Below are 15,966 nucleotides of genomic sequence, written 5' to 3' on the forward strand. Positions count from 1 at the left end.
AAAAATAGAAACATTAAAAAATTATTAACATGGCCCCCTCATGTGACAATGTCACACGAGATGGGACATGTTAATAAAGAACACATAAACTTTATTATTTTTGTACAAAACGGACATGAAACTTCATCCCGCCAGTGGATGAAGTTTCATGAATAATCTGGAGCCCGCTGGGGCTCCTGGCCTGCCCGCCAGCCTTAAGGTTGGCCGGGCAAGTCTTTAAGTACTTTAATTAGCCTGTCAATGGCCTCAATTGGCCATAGACAGGTTGGTGGGTGGACAGCTGATTTCGCTGTCCGCCCGCTTTCCTAAAAATTTAAATGGCCCGGGATGACATCGGGGATTCCTCCTGACGTCATCCCGCGTTATTTTCACCTTGGCGACCGGGCCCCGCCCCCAAATCACCGAGGGGAAAATCCTGGTCTATGAAAAGCGTTGTCATATCTGTTCAATGTTTTGTCAGGAATATAAATGGACAGCAAATAACCCATTTACCTCCACGTAATCCTGAGGCTAATTTGCTCTTTCCACACCAGCCTAAGAGATCTTACATTAATTTAATCATTTACTTCTGGTAGCAAACAAAGGTCTACATGGTTCAAGGAATATCCTGTTCTAAAGATTTAGAAATGTGATCAGTTGAACCATTTTCAAGCTTTATTTATAAGTAAAGCAAAGTTACTTTTTCTTATTTCTTAACTTATATAGCAGGGCTTCAGTATCACCCAAGTCGAATGATTACATTTTAGGTTTTTGGATATGTCGGATATATTCTTCGATATCTTCGGAATAGCCACAGTTGGATGGGCTTTTAATCCATATTCCCATCTAATTCTTTCTAGAAAATCAATTTGAATTACAGCAAGGATTGGGACTACATACAAATCAGAATGGACCAGTCAGTTCTGTGTTGCTGTAAATTTTACAGCCACCATTCAGGTCACTTTGTTAATTTCTCTTCTCGGTTGCTAACAATTTCATCCTTGAATTACTGCACAGAAGTTCCTACTGCTTGACATGTCCCTTCCTAGGGATTGAGGCATGATATATGTTATATGATCCAGAAATGACTAGTGGACTCCTAAATGCAGCAAATAATGAAGTTTCCTATCTTGGAAGAGGTCAAGGATAATATGGCATTGTTTATATAGTCTCAAAATAGTTGCACACAAAATAAATTTCTCTCGCCTCTTGCTGAAGATCTATGAACAATGCAATGACATCTTGAAGAAAGCTGCTGAAAATATTCTGTTCAATTTTTCGTCGTATGCCATCAACATTCTCTGCAGAATGACACAATGAGTATAATACAAGAACAAAACTCACAAATCTCGAGCAACATTAGCAATTAGAAAGAAAATCCACAAACTTTATGTGGAAAGCCTTGCCATAGAAGGTCAAATCGCATCTTTAGAGCAGAGCTGGATTGATTTTTGTTACAAAGTGGGATTGAGGGTTTTTCATTGCAGCACATGAAATGGCCACCATCAGAGTGGCTTTCACTTGACGGCCACCAACAACCCCGCCATCCCCAAACTCCCCTTCCCCACCTCTGCTCTCTATCTCTTCCTGGAGCTGTGTTTTCTCCTCTACTGCAAGGAGAGAAGGCAGAGAGTTCTGATTGTGAGAAAGGTGTGCAGCGGAGAGAATGATACTAATTGTGGAGGGTGACTGTGACGCATGAGTGTGAGATGGCAATCGGATGAGGGTGAGTGTGAGTGTTCGCTGTTCAGATGGGGATTTAAGGAGGTGCCCTGACAGAGAGGAATGAGCGGAGCTGCAATGTGTGTCACTACGAGGAGTGCTGTGCAGGAGAATGCTGGGGAAATCGGACTGTGGTAGTTGGCACTGAAAGGCTTGTGCCACTTGCTTTTCCTGCTCTCATGAGGTCATTGAACCTCCTGGGGCACTGTGTCCAGGTTCAAAGGATCACACTCCTGTTGCTTACTTCCTCATCCATGCTTGCTTGGTTTGAGAGCAGAATCAAATGTTGTGAGCAGATTCCTTGATGTGAAAACCAAGCCCTTTGCTACATGCCACGCCACTCCCCTATAGACTTCATCAACGTTAAATGACAGTACAAATCACCAAACTCTTTTACTAACTCAGAAACAGCGAGCAGAAATCAATCAACAACTAACATTGAAGTGGTTGATGATCCTTTTAAATAGCACAGGTTATGGATCCTTCCTGCTGTTAAACAGATGTTCAGCTGTACAAAGTTAAGAAAGGGTATTAGCTGGAATGTTAAAGTAGAAAATAATACCTCTACTTTTAAAAGATCTTTACCCACTGAGTGACATCATAACCTGCTGATTCTGCATACTTCTGACATGAACTGGCTGCACTGATGACCTGCTCAAAATGGCATCCAGTGCTGCCATTACCAGAAATGTTCGCATGTGGCATGGATGCCATTTTAGGCCAAGAACAGCACCCGTAACACCAAAAGTTACAGCACTATGCAATCAAATTTTGCAACTGTTATGTCTGGGGTGTATTAGGATTTTCCTCAAAAATAATGAATGAAAGTGAGTTGTATAGTTACACAAACACATATCTGCATACATGCATAGGGGAGGCAGTGGCATAATGGTATTGTCACTGGACCAGTATTCCAGAGACCCAGGGTAAGACTCTGAGGACCTGAGTTTGAATCCCGCCGCAGTTGGATGGCAAAATTTGAATTCAATAAAAATCTGAAATTAGAAGTCTGATTATGACCACAAAACTATTTGCTGATTGTTGTAAAAACACATCTGGTTCACTAATGTCCTTCAGGGAAGGAAATCTGCTGTCCTTACCTGGTCTGGCCTATCTGTGTCTCCAGACCCCTGCAACGTGGTTGGCTCTTAAATGCCCTCTGAACAAGGGCAATTAGGGGTAGGCAATAAATGCTGGCCTAGCTGGTCCACATCCCATGAATGAATAAAAAAATGCAGCCAACTACAGATCAAACAGGCATAAATGGAACTATGGTGCTTTAAACATAAAATCAGCTGATGATAAAGCTCTTGAATGACCCAACATTCCTAAATCTACAGTCCATTAGATCATTTTCATGATATGGCTAAGATAATTCTATGAAGGAAAATGTAAGCAAGTTCTACCCCAACTGCTTATTAATAAGTGTGTAATCCTAATTCAAAGCATAAAGTGGTGATGGGTAATTTTGGAATAGTCTGTCAGGAATGGTAATACAAACACAGACTTTATGAGCATTCAGTTGCAGTTGCCTGCTAGATTGCAAGAGTTAGGATATTAGGGGAAGAACTTAATTGGACTTAATTGTTTCTTCTCACCCTGGCTCTTCTTATACTCTTCTATCATCTCAGTTAGAATGTATGATGTAGAATGTCACTTTTGAAGTCAATCTCTACTAAAATATTATAAAATTAATATCTAAGAAAATGACTAGTGCCGATAGAACATGGTTTTATAGTTCACTGTCTTTACCCAAATTTAATACAAAAATGCAAATAAATTGTCAGCAAAATATGATGACATTAGAACAGATGTAGGTTTTCGGAATGAAAAACAATTGCAAAAAAGTATATTAATGATACATTAGTATCATTCTTTGATATATTTTGCTGTAATTATTTTCTGCATCAGATATTTATTCCTTTAGAATGCGTTATTTATTGAATCATGACAGTGGGAACTTAGCAATAAATGTAATAGTGCAAAACATTTAGAAAATGTTAAATGTTAGTTGTTTTCCATTTACTACAGAATATTAATTGGTCAGTATTACACATTAAAATCAATTCTTTATAAACACTTTTAGAAAATATGTTAATAAGAAATTATCTGACAGGGCAATCCTGTTGGTTAGTTAAGGTGCAATAGATGAAGCTTTTCAATATGAGGACAGGAACTTGGCCATAAACCAACGTTTATTTCTCTCCCCTTTTCTGGCCCTGCTGCTGTCTTGTTTTTAGTTGAACAACAAGTTGGCAGGGATGGAGGGGGGTGAAACAACAAAAAAGGCTCCCATTTTCTGGTCAGCAGCCACAGGAAAAGCTAAGTAAAGTAAACAATTTGTCTCTCAAAAACACTACTCCCACATCAGACTGTCATTGGATTTTCTTTGGTAAAATGAGTCCTGAAGTTCATGCAGGCATGCGTATGAGTCTTGCGGCCAGACAAAATCTTCAAGTTCAAATGGTCAATGATGCTGACAGACAATGCAGGCTGATAACAATCTGTTGATTTTTGCAAGGGTTAACCGAATAATGATTCTTTTGAATGCTCTTCTGGTAGCAGTGGACAAAGCTACAGAGCAAGACAAGATAACAAGACAGGAAAACAGTGTCACTTACTGCAGGTAGTGTCCTTGATAGTTGTATACAATGGTATAATGCATGTGAGTTGCAACAGACTCTTCAAATACCTTTGTGCATAATACACTATAGCCTTTTTTGCTTAAACTCAGAAATTACCTTATAGTTGTTCTTTAATCACTCAGTTCATTATCACCAAAGATTTTCAGAAAAGAAGACATTTCACTGCCAAAAAAATGACAAAATAAAATTTTAGTTGTATTTCAACTTTAGCCAGGCGTAATTTTATGGGCAGGGTTTTATGTTGCACCGGTGTTCCCACCTGCCCCATCCCAGTGCAGAAGTTGGTGGCGAGTCTGCCCCCATTCCGGTGGGTTGCCCGCAGCCATTTAATGCTCAGCAGGGTGTCAATTGGCTCAGGGTAAAACTTCTGCCTCCATCTGGGAGGAAGTCAAATGGCTGAGACACTGGTCCAAGCAGCACCACCAGGAGCAGTGGCCACTACTGGAACCTGATCCAGTCCACAATGCAGATCTTCGCTGGAGCTGGATGGAGAGGTAAGTTGGAAGGGTTTTTGGTGGGTCCAGTGTAGGAAGATGAGTGAGGGGGTGGGGGGCCAGGGTGCACAGGGCAGGGGAAGACTCTGGGGAGGGGGGTAGGGGGGCGGTATCCAATGAGCCCATGGGGCCGTAAAAAATGGTCCGCTCCTTTGTCGCCTGAGGAATGAGACCTGGTAGGCTACAAACTTGATGCCAGCCTGTTCCCGCTGTGGCAAAAAATTGTGACAGAGGCAGGAAGAGGCCCTTAAGTGGCCATTAAGTGGCCCAAGAGTGGGTAATCCTCCCCATGCCCCCACTGCACATAAAATTGTGGTTGGGTTAGAGGCAGGCAAGTGTGCACTGGGAACAGTGTTCATGGTATTATGTCCAATTTAATGCCCCCTGCCCACCTGCCAATCCACCCCCAGGGGAACGTACAATTCTGCCCTATGAGTAAAATAAGTTGAGCAAATTATGTGAAATGCCAAATGGTGAAATCAGATAATATGGAAGATATTACAAAACGGTTGGTAAGCAATTGCTTGAAATTTTTCTTACTCTGAAATATATTCCAATCTGTATCACTGTTTACAATTGTAGCTCATATGCTGTGGCTTTGCTCATTATGAAGTATAAAAAAATCTTTCTCTGCCTTGCATGTCTTATGTAACATTTTTACTTTCCACTGTTTTCATCTGTTCATTTTTCTCTCTAGTCCATTGTCTGACTTTCACAAAATACTATTTTTATAACACACTTATAAGTGTGAAGAGATGCACTTTGGTAACAAAAATGAGAGGAAATATAAACTAAATGATGCATTTTTAAATGGAATGCAGAAAAAGTAAGACCTCGGAATTCACATACATAAATCTTTAAAGGTGGCAGGAGATAGTTAGGGTTACAGTATTTGAGGTCCTGGGCCTTATAAATCAAAGAATTAAGTCAAAAAGCAAGAAGGTTATGGTAAATCTTGACGAATCATTGGTTAGGCCTCAGTTGGAATGTTGTGTACAATTCTGGGCATCCAATATTAGAAGGGATGTCAAAGCATTGGAGAGGGTGTAGAGGAGATTTACTACAATGGTATCGTAGATGAGAGATTTCAGTCATGTTGAGAGAGGAGGGAAGCTGGATTTTCTCTCCTTCAAATGGAGAATGTAAGGGAAGGATTAATAGAGGTGATCAAAATTATTATCATAGATCATAGTGTATAAGTCGAACCGGCATATAAGGCAACTCCATTTTTTGGGCACCAAAATGTACATTTGGTCCTATACTCGGTGTATAAGTCAACGCCTGGATTTGGAAGGATTTTTCAAAGCTTCACAGGTCGACTTATATGCCATGACCTATGGTATTTGTGTTGATAGAACACATAGGAAGAAATTGATTCCACTGACAAGAGGGTCAGTGACCAGAGGACAAATATTAAAGGTAATTGGCAAAAGAACCACAGGTGACATGAGGAAACACATGCTATGAGCAACACATGGATCAGGCTCGAAGGGCTGAAGGACATACTCCAGCTTCTATTTTCTATGATCTGGAAAGGCTTGCCTGCAAATGGAAGCAGATTCAGTAATAGTTTTCAAAAGGGAATTGAACTAGAAAACAAAAAAAAAATACAGGTCTCCAGGGAAAGAGCAAGAGAGTGGACTTGATTGAATAACACTTTCAAAGAGCTGGCATAGGTAGGTTGGGCCAAATGCTGTGTGATTCGCTTTACTTCCCTTTTTCTTTCTCCTCTCATTGACTTCTTAGTTTCTCTATCTATCACCTCTATCTTTTCCCATTCCATTCTCTGTTTTATTTTCTCTTCTCTCTTTGAGCCTCACTTTCTTTCTCTTCTTGTCCTTCTTCCCAATTACATCCTATTTACTTTCTCTGAGGTTGACAAGTGCAACTGATGTTGACTATACCACCGAGTTTGCAAGAGTGTACAAGTAAAAAAAAACAATGGTGTTTTGCATTTAAAACATCATGTGGCACTGCAAGTTGCAAATAGCTCCTGCATTGAAACAGAAAGCAAGGCCAAGGTTCCTGAGAAAACAAAACCCTGTGCAAAGAATACTTAGAGGCTTTTTGAAAATGAAATGCACATGGTTTGAGTAAATGTCGTGTTGAACTGTCTTTTGGCTTAAAATGCTATAAATGTTGAGCAGAATTTTATGAGGGTCACCGGGACACCCACATCAGGGTAAAAAGTGGATCCCGAGCCCGAACTTTCCAGCAGCAGAACCTGCTCAGAAGTTTTACCATAGCCGGCTCTTAATTGCTGTCCAATTAAGGATGGCAGGCAAGTTCCTGATCATGCTGGCCTAATTAAATGATCATATAAATTAGGAGCAGGTGAAAACCACTCGGCCCTTCAAACCTGCTCCGCCATTCAATAAGATCATGGCTGATCTGATTATAACCTCCTGCCTACCCCCAATAACTTTCATCCCCTTGTTAATCAAGAATCTATCTAGCTCTGGCTTAAAAATATTCAATAACTCTGTTTTCACCGCCTTTTTAGGAAGAGAGTTCCAAAGACTCGCTATCCTCTGAGTGAAAAAAATTCTCCTCATCTCTGCCTTAAATGGGCAATCCCTTATTTTTAAACAGTGACCCCTCGTTCTGGATTCTCTCACAAGAGGAAACGTCCTTTCCACATCCACCTTGTCAAGGCCACTCAGGATCTTAAAGATTTCAATCAAGTTGCCTTTTACTCTTCTAAACTCCAGTGGAAACAAGTCCAGCCTATCCAATGTTTCCTCATAAGACAACTACCCATTCCTGGTATTAGCCTATTAATCAGCAGCTCTGAAGCTTCAGAAGTGCCACCAAGAAAGGATGTTGCTGCTGAGATGTGCAGAAGGCCTTGGCAGCTAGCAGGTTAAGTAAAAAAAAAAAATTAACATGGGACCCACTGTAAGAGGGAAATCCCCTCTTGGGAAACCTTTGGGGCTGAGGTGGCTGCCTTCCCTTGTGGGAAGGGGCACCCTCTTGGGGTTATGAAGCCTGCACTCCTCCCTGGCTGCCTCCATTTAGCTGGCAGCCTCCCCATCTATCTGGGTGTCGGCCCACCCCCATTGGCAAATGGCCTGCGGCACCAAAAAATTGGCTTCTTACTCAGTTTTTAATAATGTAAATCAGCTGGCTGACTTCTTGGACCAGGCAGCATCACTGCATTGGTAAAATGCACCGACAACAGGACAACATCAGGAGCTGATCCAATGTGGCTCCCCGAGATTTTACCAATCCCACACCTCCCAGCTCGCTTCCTGGCAGCCAGTAAAATCTTTAGAGAACTATTGTAGGGTGGATGGAGAACTAAATGAAAACTATTTTAAATGGACGTGATTGGTTCCTTTTTGTTTGATGAATGATATTTTGATGATGGTATATGATGATGTGTGATTTTTATTCTGTTTAATTGCTTTTTAACAAATATGAGTTTTTAGCCAATAAGCATGCTATGGACACATCAGACTCATGCTAAACGCAAACTTTTAATAGATATAAATTTTTAATTATATAGATGCAACTGGAGTTCTGGAGGATGGCAGATGTCAGAACATGTGTTGTTTTAATCGGTTTTATATCATAAAGACTATGAATGCGATTATGATTTAATTATTGAAGAAAAACATAAAATATTTAGTCTTCCTAAATCTGGATTGGACTTTTCCTGATTATGATTTGTACTATTTCCCTGTGTTTCATTTTTTCTAAACACTTAGTAGTGCCATAGCAAAGAAAAAGAATAAAGCTTAGAAATAAACGCACGATTCTCATATTTAGCCTAACTTTCATGATCAGGTAGAATATCAGTTAGTTGATTATGTGCCATTAATTTGATAATTCTGAACAATTGATATGCTTTGATCACACTGCTTTCCAAGTGAACTTTCAAAATCTAGCAAATTTAGTTTATCATTCTGTTTTCATTGATCTTATTAGCAATGGTGATTGAATGATTTGCAACCTCATTTACTCCTTTGATTTGATTTAGCTTGAGTGAATACATTTCTAATTTTCAATATCATAATTACACACCAATCTATTCTTCATCACTGACTTATAATTGTAGTGCAGGGAATAGTAATTGCATACCAATCTATTCTTCATCACAGGTGAATAATTGTAGAGAAGGCCAAGATAAATGGAATAATATGAGGTATGCCACAATTGATTGTAATGTTTGCTTAGAAAGTTAGGTTCACTGGGAATAAAATTTATGTCCAACCGTTCTTCTCATTTCCTTTCACTCTTTGATTATCTCTGCTCTCTTAAAAATGAAAGACTATTGCTTCTGTGAAACTGTATGCCTTAACTAGATTTGAGGGATATTCCATGGAATAAGCTGCATTTAGACATCCTGACCACTCTCAATGCTTTCAACAGAGCTGAATCTTTCTCTATGAAGTTGCAATTCAGAACAAGTGTTTTTTTGAAAGGGGAGCCTGTATAATAAAAAAGGCATAGATGTTTTTCTACACACATCACATTGGAACCTGATTTGCCCAATTAAATGGAACTCACACAAGTTTATTAGAGATAAATGCTCAAAATTAATTCTGTGAGTGAAGAAAAGTCCTTCTGTAGATAATGCAGTGGAATGTATTTTCACACTTTTATGACTGCTGGGACCTTGATGAAGCATCTTTATCAATACATCCCAGAGCTACAATAACTGTTATTCCCCCTTTTCTTTATAGATCACTCTAACTTGGAAGAACAAAATAAACTGATTGCTTTTGTTGGAGAGTAGACTCCACCTGAATTGAACTGTTCTTATCAATTTTCCATTAAGATTCGTTGTTAAGGGACTTAGGAAGGGATAGGTGACATTCTAACCTGTGAGAACATGGTGTGAGTTGAATCTGATTTTGAGATGTTATGATAACCATTATATCACTTATGGGTGTCTATTTTACCACTATAAACATCTTGAAAAGAGAGATCAGTCGATACTGGGTGCATGATTTTTGCCAGTGTTTGAAATGGTGGACATCAGCAGCCAAAGATCTTCATGGGCTGAATTTTATGTTCATCGGATGGGCATGCGCCCGACTTGATCGGACGTAAAATAGCGCACAGTGACGTCGGGCGAGTGTCCCGACGTCATCACACACTCGCACAATATTTCAATCGACGGGCCCACTGACATTTAAGAGGTCTATTAAGGCTCTTAAGCAATTAATTTATTTCTATTTTCGCTGCCTGTTCAACCGTTCAGTTGGTGGGCGGGCGAATAGGCCAGGCCTATTCTGTAATTTTGTATTTTTAACGAAACCTCATCCACAAGCGGGATGAGGTTTCCAACAGTAAATAAAAATCTATTAAATATTTTTATTATCATTTTAAACAAGTCCCTCTTCATGTGACCGAATCACATGTGGGGACTTGTTTATATAATCTTTAAAATCTTTACTTTCATTTCTCCACTTCTTCAGCTCCCTGAGGCAGCTCTGTGTCCTCAGATAACTTTCAGCCTGCGTTTCCCTGTGCATGCGCAGACTTCCGCGCTTGCCCTCCTCCCACTCCCACCCCTGCAGTGCTGAGGGTTTCAGCACCCCTTTCATGCTGGCTGGCCGTTAATTGGCAGCCAGCATGAATTCGCGGTCGGCAGACTTTTTCCCCGCCGCTCCCAGGCCTGCCGAACAACCTCAAAATTCAGCCCCATGTTGTTGATCTATGAAAGTATTCACAATGAAGGATGAATAATTCTATTATAGTCATTGCAAATTTCTGAGACAGAATCTCCCCCACCGTTGGGGAAGTTGATGGGTTGGCGCGTGCGGTCACGCTTCTGATTGGCTCCCCAATCGGAGGCCCGCCCACCAACTGAACGGTTGAACAGGCAGCGAAAATAGAAATAAATTAATTGCTTAAGAGCCTTAATAGACCTCTTAAATGTCAGTGGGCCCGTCGATTGAAATATTGTGCGAGTGTGTGATGACGACGGGACACGCGTCATTTTACTTGGGCGGGCCAATTAAGGCCCACCCAGCGTGACGTCCGCAGGGAAGCGCACTTCCTGCACTTAGCCTCAGGGAGATGAATGCGCTCTTTCGTGAGCATGCGCAAAAGAGGACATGTTCATAATTTCCATAACAACTTTATTAAAATTTATAAAAGCCTGCATGAAACCTCATCCCACTGCTGGATGAGGTTTCATGTTTTTTCTAGTTGCCGCTGGGGCTCCTGGCCTGCCTGCCAGCCTTAAGGTTGGATGGGCAGGTCCTTTAATTGTATAATTGATCCTGTCAATGGCCTCAATTGGCCATTGACAGGTCGGCGGGTGCGTAGCTGATTTTGCTGTGCCCCTGCCTTTCTGAAAATTTAAATGGGGTGCGGTGATGTCAGGAGTTCTGCCCGACGTCATCCTGTGGAATTCTACGCATCAGCGAGCGGGAGTACCACCAATATATACATGCCAGTTAATTTAATTAACTCTACGGGCAGAATCTTGCCCATGTCGGGCGGGCTCAGCGGGGTGGGCAGGGGTGGCCGGAAAGCCAACCGCCGCCCGCAATCAGGGCCAGAAGGTGATTTCACGCTGGCGGACCGATTAAGGCCCGCCCAGTGGGAAACGCGAGCAGCAGCGCTGAGCGCTGCCTATGCGGGTGGGGGGGGGTGGAGTGCAAGTGGGGCAAGCACAACCTTCGCACATGCCCTGAGACACAAGAAGAGTTAGAAAAAAAATAAAGAAATTAAAAATGTAATGAAACATCCCTGACTCTGTCACATGAGCAGGGACATGTTATTAATTTAGTTTTAAAATTTTTATTTCATTCATATTTGCTTTAGGAAACCTCACACCGCCTGTGGATGAGGTTTACTAAAACGTGCAAAGGCCACTTCAACTTAATTGATAACTTAATGGCCTTAACAGGCCTTGACTGCATGTTGGCGTCGGGACGCTGCCCGACATCAACGCGCATCATTTTACACTGGATCAGGTCAGGCACGCGCCCTAGATATCTGTGAATAGTTGAAAGCCATTCTAATATCTCAACATTGTGGTGATGCAATAGAATCTCCTTTTTCTTGTCGCAATATATTATGAAATGTTTTCCTGAAAAAGTGCCTCAAAATGACTTGATTATATTGCATTGTAAAATAACATATTCCATTTTACATAATTTGTGATGGAAAACTTACTACAGTATTATAACTCACAAGAAGCCTGCTGCAACATGATTTCTGCAGCACTTAATGTTTGCTTCTAATAGCAGTGATGTAATTTTAATGTTAACCTGCCTGTTGTAGAAACTACTCTTCAATATAACCGGATTGTGGAAAGAAAGATTTCAATGCCAAGAAATCATGAAAAAGAATTCATAAATCTCTAGTTAGATATCAGCTGGAGTTTTGTGGATAATTCTGGGCACCAGACTTCAGAAAAGATGTAAAGATCTTAGAAAAGCCACAGAGGGAGGTTTACCAGGGATAAGCAACTCCAGTTATGAGAAAGCATTGGAAATGTTAAGGCTGTTGACCTTGGAGCAGAGAAGGTTAAGAAGTGACCTAATAGAAGTCTTCAGTAAGATTGAAGTTTTTTCGTAGAGCAGAGAGAGAATGGGAGGTCTTGTGTCGCAATGGTAGCATCCCTAACTCTGGGCCAGAAACTAGGGGTGTACCTCTCCCCGCTGGACTTGATGGCTATGGCAGATGTGTCATAATGTGGCCAAGTAGGTTGATTATCAATCTGTAAGTCCTTCCAGTACATTTATGGCAGGTGGTAAGAGCAGGTGAGTTTCCTGGTCAGCCATCCGCAGAAGGCAGTGGCAAACCACTGCAGTATTTTGCCAAGCATAACCATGGATCAATCGCAGAAGTCCACGGTTGCTATTGCCCTTGCAGGACGTGGTACTGAGAGAGAGAGATAGAGAATAAATATCCCCTCTGGTGAGTGAATGAATAATAAGAGGTCATATCTTCAAAATTATTGGCAAAAAACTAGGAAGGGAGATGTGGAGAATTTTTTTTTTACTCAATGAATTGTCAGGATCAGGAATGCTCCACCTGAAATGATGGTGGAAGCTCATTCCATAAATAATTTAAAAAGTCAGTTAAACAGATAGGTAAAGATGTGGAACTTGCAGACAAAAAGCATGAATGTGGAACTAAATATGACTTCTTTCAAAGATCAAGCATAGGCACGATGGGCTGAAGGGCCCCATCTGTGCTATAAGTTTCTGTGATTGGCATTAATTTGCACTCTTCCAGCAAAAATATCAAGTAGTATTTGCATGTTATTGTTTTATGACTTTTTGCAGTAAATAATGGCTCTGATGTTGGAATCATAGAAATTAGCTGAGGACTGGAATCTCTGATACTAGGGATGTCAGGTGGAGGCTGAGATGGATCATCCAGTCAGCATTTCTGGCTGAAGATGGTTGAAAACATTTCAGAGTTGTCTTTTGCACTGATGTGCTGGGCTCCCCAATCGTTGAGGATGGGATGGTCGTTGAGCCACCTCCTCTAGTTAGTTGTTTAATTGTCCACTACTATTCGTGACTGGATGTGGCAGGACGTCAGAGTTTTGATCTGATCAATTGATTGAGGGATCCCTTATTTCTGTTTGTGTTTGTTCCTTCACCACCTGCCACAGTTCAATCTGGAAAATATTTTCTTAAGGACTTGATCAGCTTGAGCAGTAGTGGTGCTGCAGAGCCACTCTTCATGGTAGACATTGAAGTCCCCTAATTAGCGTACATTCTGTGCCCTTGCACCACTCAAATGTTTTTCAACATGGAGGAGCACTGATTCATTAGTTGATCAGTAGACTTCATGGGATCTGGAGTTAATGTGGACGACTCCCAAGGCCACTCCCATCACACTCCCTCCACTCCCCCGTCCCTCACCTCTGACCGTATACCACTGTACTGCCACCTCTGGTGGTCTGTCCTGCTGGTGGGACAGGGCATAGCCATGAATGATAATGGAGGAGTCTGGGATATTGGCAGTATTTTATGATTCTGTGAAGATGGCTATATCAGGCTACCACTTGACTAATGTGTGGGACAGCTCTCCCAATTTTGGCACAGGTCCCAGGTGTTAGTGAGGAGAATGTTGAAGGTGTACCATTATCTCGTTTGGTGCCTTGGTCAATGCCGGGTGGTCCATCCAAATTATTCTTTTTTGATTTTATTCTATAGCAGTGTGGTACACCAGTGTGGCTTGCTAGGCCAGTTAGGGTCAACCACATTGCTGTGGGTCTGGAGTCTAATGTAGGCCAGAACAGGTAACAGTGAAGGATTTCCTTCCCTAAAGAGAAGAAACATTAGCGAGTTTTGTGACAAGCTGGTAGTTTCATGATCATTGTTAATGAGACTAGCTTTTCATTCCAGGATGATTTAATTAATTGAACTTAAATCCCCCCAGCTGCCAAAGTGGGGTTTGTACTTGTCTTTGCCTCAGAGACAAAAGTGGGTACTTATGTCTCTGAGGCGCTAGGGTATTAGTCCAGGCCTCTGGATTATTAGTCCAGTAATATTTTCACGATGCTACCATGCACAGTATCAATTGCAGATGCTAGAAATCTGAAATAGGAAAGAAAATACTGGAAACACTCAGCAGGGCAGGCAGCAGCTATAGAGATACAAAGAGAGATATATTTTCAGGTGAATGACCTCTCATCAGAACTAACAAATAGGGTGACCCTGGCGGATAAGCAACAGGAAATGTACCAGTACTCAGTTCTGGCAGATAATGTGATTTTGTGTGTTTAAAATCCAAAGGAACTAATTTGGGGTCCTTAAGCTTTGGTTACTGCAACCTGCACCAAGCTCTCCGCCCTTGGGTAAATCAGGCGTTACTCAAAAGGGTAAGAATGAAACTTCTCCCACCAGGCTAATCAACACGAAAGAGAGTAAGGTGCCCCAATTTTGCAACAATTCAGTCCCGGAGGCCCAGATTTTTGTCTGCAAGTTGGATCCACAGAGTCAGCAGCATTCCTGGCTCCGCGAATCCAACTTTTAAAAATGGCTGCCTAGCATCAGATTATTGTTCCAGGGGTGTTGGCTCGATTAGAAGTCAGAGTGAGTGACGCCGGAAAAACTGAGGAGGCTCCTGGTTACTGAGGCAGACTGGGTGGAGGGCCTGCCTCAGGGACCAGGCACTATGTCCAAAATTTAAAAATAAATAATAAAACGTGAAACATCCCCTCAGCTCCCCCCCACCCACCCCCCACCCCCCCCCAATCCCCACACACTCCCCATGTCCCACCCATGCTAACCCATGCCCTGTGCCCACCCCATAACCATTTATACCCTCCATGCCAACATATGCCCCTCCCTCAACCCCAAAGCCCCTCATTCTATCCATGCCAACCTATGCCCCTGTACTCACCCCCATGGTCCTTCATAGCCCCATGCCAACTTAATGACAACTTATGCCAACCCATACCTCCCAACCACCACCCTTTGCCCTTGCATTGACTATGCCAATTCCCCCAGTATCCACCATGGGCTGACCTCAGACCCAATCATAGATAGGATAAAATAAAGTTTGAAGTGTCTATTGCAGACTTCACTACATTGAAAAAAAATTCTCATTTACAAAAACCAATTTACTACATTGACATTTCTGCTTTGCGCAGTGGCAGTATGAGTGGCCAATGAGGTTTAACCGAGGCACGATTATTGCTTATTGGAAACTTTTCCCAATACCCCACTTTGACGACTGGAAATATAGTTGGCAATGGCAATTTTTGACAGTCTCTGCAGAAATAAATAAATAAAGAAAGCCTTATAATAGCAAACATGTAATTCAAATGCACAATCTCTTATAACAAGCCCCACTTCAAAGAGTCTAATACCTCTTGTAGCTTTCAATCAAACTGTAAAATTGCAGGCACCCTGCTGTGATAATTGATCGTTATGAAATCAGTCATGCATCAGTAATCCAGTAATGGAAGCCCTCAGGCTTATGTCAACAGACAGAGTGAAAAAGCAAGCAATGACTTTTTTTAACCCTCCTGCTATTTTTTTTCAAATGTTTAAAGGGCAGGACTTTTAAATTCCTTGACAGGCCCCTTTGACAGGTGCTTCTGACAGTTTTGGCAGTTGATTTTGATAGGCCTGTTGACAGTTCCAATGAGTTTGACAGCAATGGGTTTATGCACATTTAACCCACATTCCCATCTA

At 41.6% G+C, this 15,966-nt stretch overlaps 1 protein-coding gene and 1 non-coding gene across 2 annotated transcripts in view; both read left to right on the top strand.

Moving 5' to 3' along the window:
• csmd3b (CUB and Sushi multiple domains 3b) overlaps positions 1-15,966 on the top strand; it is a 2,128,577-nt gene that overhangs the window by 506,725 nt on the left and 1,605,886 nt on the right. The window lies entirely within an intron of this gene.
• LOC144680125 (U4 spliceosomal RNA) lies at positions 15,408-15,549 on the top strand. The gene has a single exon (XR_013576493.1). It is a non-coding gene; the product is annotated as a U4 spliceosomal RNA (small nuclear RNA).

This window comes from Cetorhinus maximus, chromosome 4, assembly GCF_964194155.1.
Source record: "Cetorhinus maximus chromosome 4, sCetMax3.hap1.1, whole genome shotgun sequence".
Classification (NCBI taxonomy): Eukaryota; Metazoa; Chordata; class Chondrichthyes; order Lamniformes; family Cetorhinidae; genus Cetorhinus; species Cetorhinus maximus.